The following is a 10,599-nucleotide window of genomic DNA, read 5'->3' on the forward strand; positions in this document are numbered from 1 at the left end:
GAATGTGTTTCTAGTAAATTTGTTCACTGGGTGTGACGTTTAGCAACATGTTTATAATTTGCTTATATAATATGCAATCCGTGATGTACACATTACAACCCATAGGTGGTAAGATTAGGGTTTGGGAAGAGAAAACATAAGTAGCTCATTATTTTAGCAGTTATGGAGCAGGGATAAACCACTTGCAGAGGCACTTCAGGACTCGACTCTGGTATGAAAGAGAGTGTGTTTATCTCCATAACTGCACACTGATCTTCATGACAATACACCACCATGGAATCCATATTGTAGTCTATCTAAGAAAGAGCCCTAAAACACTTCAGGGAATTGAGGCATGAGGGGTCAGGGGACACTCAACCTCACATGTTGCGCTCACTCCATTTCATTGCTAGCTCCCTCTGGTTGATGCGGCTTCTCCACCTGCTCATTGATTTGTCCATCCCTCCCCTCCGATCTTCAGTTTGCACACCCAGGTTGATCTAAATCCACTTGTCCAACATCTTCTTCCTCCTCCTCTTCTTCCCCCTGTATCTTCATCCGCACCTGGCTCTGGACATTAATCTCAGACTCCTGTACATCAGTAGGACCCAGGTGATGAGAGTTTATCTTTGTTCCATCTAGGCTGTGATTTTCTTTTACAGGAGAAGAGGAACTGGACTCATTGCTTACTGTAGAGGGTCACTGCTGCTATTATGGTTCAATGCTGCTGGGCTTGATAATGTGGGAGGTTTTATTGGTATTTGCCAGGCTGGGATCTTGGAAGCAAATGGATATGGTAGATATTGCCTCCTGTTTAAAAGAAGCCCCTTCAAAGAATAGATCTCAGACTTCAACTCCTGGATATTTTGTGATTCCAGTATGGTATTGGAAGAGCTGGATACCTTGGAAGCAGCAAGTTCATGGGACAGTTCCTGGATCTTTAGTTGCTGCTGTACCAGCAGTTCCTGCACAGCTGCAAGTTTTGTCTGTAGCTGAGTGACTGTCTGTGTCACACTGACACTCATTTCAGATATGCCGGACTCTATATGCTGCAGCTGTTTGCGGCTCTCCCTGCAGCCAACAATCAGAGGGAGCAGGTATCTCTTGTACAGCTGATGAAAGCCAAAGGCTATCCTAGCCAAAAAAAATGGCAAGTGCTCCGTATTCTCTCCAGCGTGAGCCAGGGGGACTGTATGGCTGTACTGCCAAAGTGAGAGGTGGTCCTGAGTGTGGAGCAGTGGCGGTTCCAAGAAGTGGCGGGTCATCATGGGCAGTGCCAGACTGCTGCAGCACCAACTCAATCTCTTCATCACTTAATCCTTTTCTCTTTAGAAACTCCTTCCTGGTGGCTACTGGGCTCTGACGGACCCTGGGGTTTTGTAGAAACTTTACTGCAGTGAAAATCAGCTGTTCCCTTGGCACACCACTCACATTACCCAGAGAGGATCCACTCTGGCCAGGCAGCTCAGGTTGATACGAGGCGGCCATCTTGTCAGACCTCACCAATCCCCCAAAATCCAAGGTTTTTTATTGTCTCAAGTATTATAGGAACATAAATGTTAGAATCAACAGTGATCAATCATTTTCAAATAATGATAAATGTATTTCCAGTTCTCCTTCTTAAGCACCTTCAAATCGATCTCTACATTTACTGGCAAATGATTTAAGGGACAGTCTACACCAGAATGTTTAATGTTTAAAAAGATAGATAATCCCTTTATTACCCATTCACCAGTTGTGCATAACCAACACGGTTATATTAATACACTTATTACCTTGTATCTAAGCCTCTGCAGACTGCCCCTTATCTCAGATTTTAGCCAATCATTGCTGACTCCTAGGTAACTCCACAGGCATGAGCACAATGTTATCTATATAGCACATGAGCCCTCTAGTTGTAAAAAACTGTCAAATGCATTCAGATATGAGGCTGCCTTCAAGGGCTTAGAAATTAGCATATGAGCCTCCTAGGTCTAGCTTTCAAATAAGAATACAAAGAGAACAAAGCAAAATTGGTTATAAAAGTACATTGGAAAGATATTTAAAATTACATGCCCTATCTGAATCATAACTAGACTGTCCCTTTTATCTCTAAGTTGAAAAAGGAGGTTATATTGGAAATCCTTGCTTTGTGTCTATCTAAGATTTATAGGAGCTGTTAGGCAATAATTAATGATCAATAAAGTACTTGATTTTGTATAGAGTAACTTCATTAAACGTAATACATTGTCAATGACTCTAAGTTGTTGCAAGGATGTGATTAAATGACCCCAGTTTAGTCATTTTTTCTGCATCAATTAACACTATCCATTTGTCCATTTGTCTATCTGTACTTCCTAGCTTCTGGTAACTCCAATATTGTGAAATTATTATGAAAACCCTTCTTAAATGTATTGATGTTTTCTGCACATGTATGACCACTGTCTAATCTTTATATAGTAAATAATTCATAATGATTTTCTTTTAATAATTTGATAGTATATTTAATAGTATTTCATAAAGTTTGATAAAGTTGTTAGTCTAAAGAATCCAATTGCTTCAAGTCCTTGTCAGGGTTTGGTACTAATAATTTAGGTTATAAAATATATTTCTATTTATATCTGATGGTATTTTGGTACTAGATAGATAGATAGATAGATAGATAGATAGATAGATAGATAGATAGATAGATAGATAGATAGATAGATAGATATAGATATATATTGTACCAAAATACCATCAGATATAAATAGAAATATGTATTTATGAATAAATATAATTTTTTCTGCTATGTGAATAACATTAAAATGTGAAATAATAATATTTTCAATGCCGGGTTAGGGAACTTGAGAATATGCGACCGGGTTTGCGCACCAGTAGGGTGTTAAGTTTTTTTCCACTTTTATTGCTCCATTGAGGTCTGAGGGGAATACAATACTGCAATTGCGATATTTTAAAGGGACAGTCAACACCAGAATGTTAGTTGTTTTAAAAGATAAATAATCCCTTAATTACCCATTCCCCAGTTTTGCAGAACCAACACAGTTATAATAATACACGTTTTACCTCTGTGATTATCTTGCATCTAAGCCTCTGCAAACTGCCCCCATATTTCAGTTCTTTTGACAGACTTGGATTTTAGCCAATCAGTGCTCACTCCTCTGTAAATTCACGTGCATGAGCTCAATGTTATCTATATGAAACACATGAACTAACGCCCTCTAGTGGTGAAAAACTGTCAAATGCAGAGGCAGCCTTCAAGGTCTAAGTAATTAGCATATGAACCTCCTAGGTTTAGCTATTAAAGTGACATGAAACCCAAAATTTTTCTTTCATGATTTAGCTAGAACAATCAATTTTAAACAACTTTCCAGTTTACTTCTATTATCAAATGTGCTTCATTCTCTTGGTATCATTTGTTGAAGGAGAAACCGTGCACTACTGATTTCTAAGTGAACACATGGGTGAGCCAATGACAGTTGTTATATATATGCAGCCACCAATCAGCAGCTAGAACCAAGGTTCTTTGCTGCTCCTGAACTCTCCTAGATAAACCTTTCAGCAAAGTATAACAAGATAAGGAAGCAAATTAAATAATAGAAGTAAATATGAAAGTTATTTATAATTGTATGCTCTGTCTAAATCCTGGAAAAAAAATGTTGGGTTTCATGTCCCTTTAACTAAGAATACCAAGAGAACAAAGCAAAATTGATGATAAAAGTAAATTGGAAAGTTTTTTAAAATTACATGCCCTATTTGAATCATGAAAGTTTTTTTGGACTTGACTCTCCCTTTAACTTCGGCTTTATGTTTGCATTGGGTTAGCACGCAAACAAAACTTTTAAAGGGACATTAAACCCACATTTTTTCTTACAATATTCAGATAGATAATACAATTTTAAACTACATTCCAATTTACTTCTATTATCTAATGTGCTTCGTTCTTTAGATATCCTTTGTTGAAGAAGTAGCAATGCACATGGGTGAGCCAATCACATGTGGCATCTATGTGCAGCCATCAATCAGCAGCTTCTGAGCCTATCTAGATATGCTTTTCAGCAAAGGATATCAAGAGAATGAAGCAAACTAGATAAGTAAATTAGAAAGTTGTTTAAAATTGCATGCTCTTTCTAAATCATGAAAGAAAAAATTTGGGTTTAATGTCCCTTTAACTTTCAATTTTTAATATGAGTTTCACCCAAAGCAAAAAGCTTACATCTAGCTGAGTTAGCGTGGGATAGTTAAATACCGCTCTACTTGTAATCTGGCCCTAAATTGGAAAGTTGTTTGAAATTGTGTGCTCTTTCTAATTAGGAAATATAATTTTATAGTTAAAGGGACATATCTGAAAAAGGTTAAATAAAACTACTTCATTTTAAAGTGAAACCAACAGGAAGTATAAGTTTATGTGCAACTAAGTCCTGGGATTCTACTACTCTAACACACACAGAAAAAAGATTTTTTTTTTTTCTTTAATTGATTGTTCTTGTCCTGGTAAAAAAAAAAAAAAAAAAATTGCTGCAATACATTTTGAGCATTCTCTTTTAGCTAGAACAGTAAAAAAAAATACTGAGCATCATGTCCCTTTAAAGGGACACTCAAGTGAAAATAAACTTTTATGATTCAGATAGAGTATACAGTTTTAAGACCCTTTCCAATTTACTTCCATTATCAAATTTTGCACAGTCTTTTTATATGCACACTTTCTGGGGAACAAGATCCTACTGAGCATGTGCATAAGCTCACAGGGTATACATATACTAGTTTGTGATTGGCTGATATCTGTCACATGATACAGGGGGCCAGAAAATGGTAGAACAAATAAAGTTGTTAGAAAAAAAACTACTGCTTATTTGAAATTCAGAGTAGTTGTAATTATTGCCTTGTCTTTTTATTATGTACTTGTTAATTATGTAATTCTACTGCATTGAGTGGTCCTTTAATACATTTGTTTAATTATGTGTATAATATTCTGTCTCGTCCATACCCAACTTTCTTCTAATTTATTAATTTACATTTAAAGGTTGAATTACAGTGCCATTTCTATATGTTCAGCTGAATAAACGCCTGTTTTTTAATTATGTTTAGTTTCAAAAAGAGTTTGAATGTCAAAGAGTATATTTGCATTTTTTTTTCTTCCTTTCTTTCTTGTTTTCTTTCTTTCTTTCTACATCAGCAGTGGAATACAGCGAAATATCTAAATTTCAACATGGCGGCACCCATGACTTGAGGGCGGCAAAGAATAAACTTAATAATATGCTTATGAAAGGTCATTTTTTCATTTGTTATTCAGATTTTCCAATTGACTTGTATTATCAAATTTTGCTCTGTTCTCTTGGTATCCTTTGTTGACAGAGCAGCAATGCACTACTGGGAGCTTGCTGAGAACATTGGGTGAGCCAATGACAAAACACATATATGTGCAGTCACCTATCAGTAGCTAGCTCCCAGTAGTGCATTGCTGCTCCTGAGCCTACCTTTAGACATACCTGGGGAGGGTACTTGTGGAGGAATCCAGTTGCTGGTAATTAGCACAACCCTACTTATGCCCCTTACTAGTAAGGCCTGGATTTGAAAACGGGTTTGTTAGAAGGGAGCTAGGTATGGGTGCCAAAATAAGAGTACAAAGCCAAAGTCAGAGTGAATCCTTAGGATCAGCCAGGAGATCTGTCTGCCAAAGTGTCAGGCTAAAAGGGAAATAACAAAGAAGTGTCCAGTGTCCAGGCAAGAGGTCAAACACAAGCAACAACTCTAAATAAAGCAGTAACAGAGAGGACAGCCAGGGGTCAAGAAGCCAGCAGAACAGACAAAGCACAGGGCAGATTGAAGTGAGTTTGAAAGATATACCAGAAAGACTGATGACTTCAGGAGTCAAGGGAAAATAGCGACTTACCACTAGAAAAAAACAAGCATTGACTGAAAGGCTATTTGGGCAATTAAAGGCCTTGGTTTGACATTACTGGATAGTGATTGGTGCTTCAGAACTTGTGCCTCTGCTAACCCACCAGATAGTGCACCTCAAACTTTGGTTTTTGGTCATTTAGCGTGCCTGTGGCTGAAGTTGGAATTAGTGCATTAGAGGCTTGGAGGGATGTTAGCACTTCCAAAACCCAACTAGAGGTAATTGTGTCTAAGAAGGCAGAAATTAGCACAACTGGGGCCGAAGTCAGAATTAGCTTTTGTCATGGGATCCATCAATTCCGGTGAACACAGCGTCATATTTAGCACTGATGTACCCGATGACTACAGTGCTGCTTCAGGAATAGCGTGCGTCAAGGGACCCATCCACTACAGTAAGGATAGTAACAATACTTAGGTATGATTTTCAACAAACACAAGCATGAAGCAACTTACATAACTGAAGAAAATTGGAAAGTTGTTTAAAATTGCATGCTCTGTCTGATTCCTGAAAGAAAAAAAATGTTTAATATCTCTTTAATTTCAAATAAAAAAAACTAAAGTAGGAAATATAACCGCATGTGCCACCCACAGCTTTTGAAGTATGATACAGGCGCGAGAAAGCTGAAGCATGCACCTAACAGGGGTGTGCCAAAAAAGAAATCAACAAAATGAGAAATAAAATGATAAAGCATTTAGAGCTAGATTACAAGTGGGACGGTCATTTGTGTTTTTGCTATATCAAAAACTCTGCTAGGATTTTCATTTTTGCGCTAATTGGGTTGCACTGGTGTTAAAGGTTGGAAAAAAAACGTATTTTGCACTAGTGGTAACTCGACTAGCTCAAGAAACTGAAATTACAATATCGAGTGCGCGTTTTTTTTTTGCGCAAACACCATCATATATTCTCATTAGCCCTAACCCAACATGAAAATAGGAATATTTCATATTCCAATGTTCTTTAACATGTTTGTTTGTGATATGCGCATACCCAATTGCATACTGTAAAATGCGCACAAATGATTGCATACTGTAAAATGCGCACAAATGGTTGCATACTGTAAAATGCGCACAAATGATTGCATACTGTAAAATGCGCACAAATGGTTGCATACTGTAAAATGCGCACAAATGATTGCATACTGTAAAATGCACACAAATGATTGCATACTATAAAATGCGCACAAATGATTGCATACTGTAAAATGCGCACAAATGGTTGCATACTGTAAAATGCGCACAAATGATTGCATACTGTAAAATGAGCTTACCTGATATAATAAATATTGCGTAAATATGCTTTAACATGTTTTCATCTACTTAACTGCAAAGGGCTCCAATGCACTTATATATTTTTCTATATATGTGTACATATGTATTTATGTGTGTATATGTGTATATATGTTTGTAAATACATATAAACCCATATAAATACAAATGTACACGCAAAGAAGCCCATTTCTCTTGCAAGGTGTATCCAGTCCACGGATTCATCCATTACTTGTGGGATATTCTCATTCCCTACAGGAAGTGGCAAAGAGAGCACACAGCAGAGCTGTCCATATAGCTCCCCCTCTAGCTCCAACCCCAGTCATTCTCTTTGCCGGCTCTAAGCACTAGGGTCTCTCTACGGGAGGGTAACGTGAATGTGGTGTTAGAATCGAAGAAGGAACGTCTGTTACACAATCTTGATGTGGTTCGTGCTTTAAAATTCTATTTACAAGCTACTAAGGATTTCAGACAAACATCCTCCTTGTTTGTTATCTATTCTGGTAAGAGGAGAGGTCAGAAAGTGACTGCTACCTCTCTTTCCTTTTGGTTGAAAAGCATCATCCGTTTGGCCTATGAGACTGCTGGCCAGCAGCCTCCTGAAACTATTACTGCTCATTCTACTAGAGCAGTGGGTCCACATGGGCTTTTAAAAACGAGGCTTCTGTTGAACAGATTTGTGAGGCAGCGACTTGGTCTTCACTGCATACTTTTTCCAAATTTTACAAATTCGATACTTTTGCTTCTTCGGAGGCTATTTTTGGGAGAAAGGTTTTGCAAGCAGTGGTGCCTTCCGTTTAAGGTACCTGTCTTGTTCCCTCCCTTCATCCGTGTCCTAAAGCTTTGGTATTGGTATCCCACAAGTAATGGATGAATCCGTGGACTGGATACACCTTGCAAGAGAAAACAGAATTTATGCTTACCTGATAAATTACTTTCTCTTGCGGTGTATCCAGTCCACAGCCCGCCCTGGCATTTAAGTCAGATAAATAATTTTTTCATTTAAACTACAGTCACCACTGCACCCTATGGTTTCTCCTTTTTCTTCCTAACCTTTGGTCGAATGACTGGGGGGTGGAGCTAGAGGGGGAGCTATATGGACAGCTCTGCTGTGTGCTCTCTTTGCCACTTCCTGTAGGGAATGAGAATATCCCACAAGTAATGGATGAATCCGTGGACTGGATACACCGCAAGAGAAAGTAATTTATCAGGTAAGCATAAATTCTGTTTTATCAAGCTCCGTATGGAGCTTCAGGGCCCGTGTTTCTGGTGAGTCTTCAGAGTCGACAGAAACACAAGTTATGGAGCAGCGGTCTTTCCGCCTGCTCTGATGAGGCGGACAGGAATCCCCACAATACAACTCGATCGAGTAAGATCGGGTTGATTGACACCTCCCTGCTGGTGGCCCATTGGCCGTGAGTCTGCAGGGGGCGGCGTTGCATCAGCAGCTCTTGTGAGCTGCTAGTGCAATGCTGAATACGGAGAGCGTATTGCTCTCCGCATTCAGCAATGTCTGTCCGACAGACATATGATAATTCAGCCTCATATAGACATATAAATATACATACATATACATCTTTAGACATGTACTGTATATGTATGTCTATGTTAAAAAAAAAAAAGCAGCCAAAAGACTTTAACACCTGAGATCTCATATCTTTGAGCCTTTCTAACTTTTGTGTATAATATTTTTTTCAATTTTTTTTATTAGATAGTGTTATTATGAGTGTAAGTGTACTCTGTAATGTATTTTTGATGTGTTTTGTGACTATTTTTATTTTCGGAAAAAAGGTAAACACAGCTCTGAGATCGCTGTAATGATTCCAGTGTAAATCGTGATTGCGCTAGCCATTTCGCTCAACCTGTAATATCAGAGCACGTAAAAAGGAGCGCAAACAATCGTGAAAACCCTCACGAAATCGTTTGTGCTTCACTTATTGTTTCCTCTAATATGGGGATCAAGCTTATTTGTGTTGAATGCTGACCTAAAACAACAAATTGTTCTACAAAGGGAATTTTCCAAAAACATGAACATCAGAGGCGTAACTAGAAACCACAGGGCCCAGGTGCAAGAATCTCAGAAGGGTCCCCCCACCACCACCCCTCCCCCCTCAAAAAAAGGTGAATTTAGTACCTTTTTTTTTTACATTTAACACAGAAAAAAATGTGAATCAGATTACGTGTCTGCAAAAGGAGGTACCCTGTGCCCACAGTCTGTGAGATGGTCTGACCCCCTATTACTGTGTGTATATATATATATATATATATATATATATATATATATATATATATTGACACTATTTAACCCCCCAGTACTGTATATAGTAAGTTAGTGACATAGTCTGTAATCTGCCGGTGAGATGGCTGGCCTGACCCTACCCTACCAGTGACATGGTCGAGCCCCCCCGTACTGTATATAGTGGTACTGTATAGACTGACACTGTTTACTCCCTGCCCCCCCCCCCCATGCTGTAGTAACAAGGTCTGTAATTTGCTGGTTCCACAAACATACACACACACACACACACACACACATACATACATGCATAAATACACACACAGTCACATACACACACACACATGAATAAATATACACACAGTCACATACATACATACACACACACACACAAAAAACACACATACATACATACACACACACATAGTCACATACATAGATACACACATACATACATACACACATACATACACACACACATAAACACCAATGGGTAAAACAGAAACACTAACCCCTGTAGTCATGTCACATGCACATGATATCAGTGCAGGCAGTGGTAGTTTTTTTTTTTTAAGCTGGGCCCCCACCCTCAGGGGCCCAGTCGCACCTGCGACCTCTGCACCCCCTGTAGTTTTGCCCCTGATGAAAATTGTATTGAAGAGAAAAGAAAATGTTTGATAAATGAAGTTCAGAAATACTTCTGTAAATGTAGTGGAAATAACAGGTTGAATAACAATAGTATTGATCCAGAAACACTAGGAACCCTACAGGAATTGGAAAAAGAAGGTAAAGTAAATCAAACTTCAAGCTTACATCAATATTTTATCCTCTACTTTCAAAAAGCAATTTAATCTCAACATTCAATAAAATGTTATTGAAGGATTTAGGAAAAAAATGTACCAGACAATGTTAGAATGACAGAATTGTAATATGAGAAGCAGATAAGATGGGATTAGTATACAGAGATGATTTTTTAATTGTGTTAAAAATTAGTGTTGACTGTAAGAAAAAATAGATTGAACTGTCTCCAGCAACCGAGGAGTTAAAATAGGTTTATAAGGAACAATCATAAAACATATGCTTAATTACAAATGCAAGCCACAGATCTTTTACCAAAAATGAATAAATTGAGCCATTTTCTTTAAACCAGTGGTAATTACTTTAAAGCATTATGTTACATATTATTTAATAATTATTCAAAATGAAGAGGAAAAACATAAAGGGCTAAATTTTATGAA

At 37.9% G+C, this 10,599-nt stretch overlaps 1 pseudogene; it reads right to left on the minus strand.

The window, feature by feature from the left end:
* Positions 1-372: 372 nt before the first annotated feature.
* Positions 373-1,485, minus strand: LOC128639595 (peroxisomal membrane protein PEX14-like; annotated as a pseudogene).
* Positions 1,486-10,599: the final 9,114 nt, after the last annotated feature.

Source organism: Bombina bombina, chromosome 9 (genome assembly GCF_027579735.1).
Source record: "Bombina bombina isolate aBomBom1 chromosome 9, aBomBom1.pri, whole genome shotgun sequence".
In the NCBI taxonomy this organism is placed as follows: domain Eukaryota; kingdom Metazoa; phylum Chordata; class Amphibia; order Anura; family Bombinatoridae; genus Bombina; species Bombina bombina.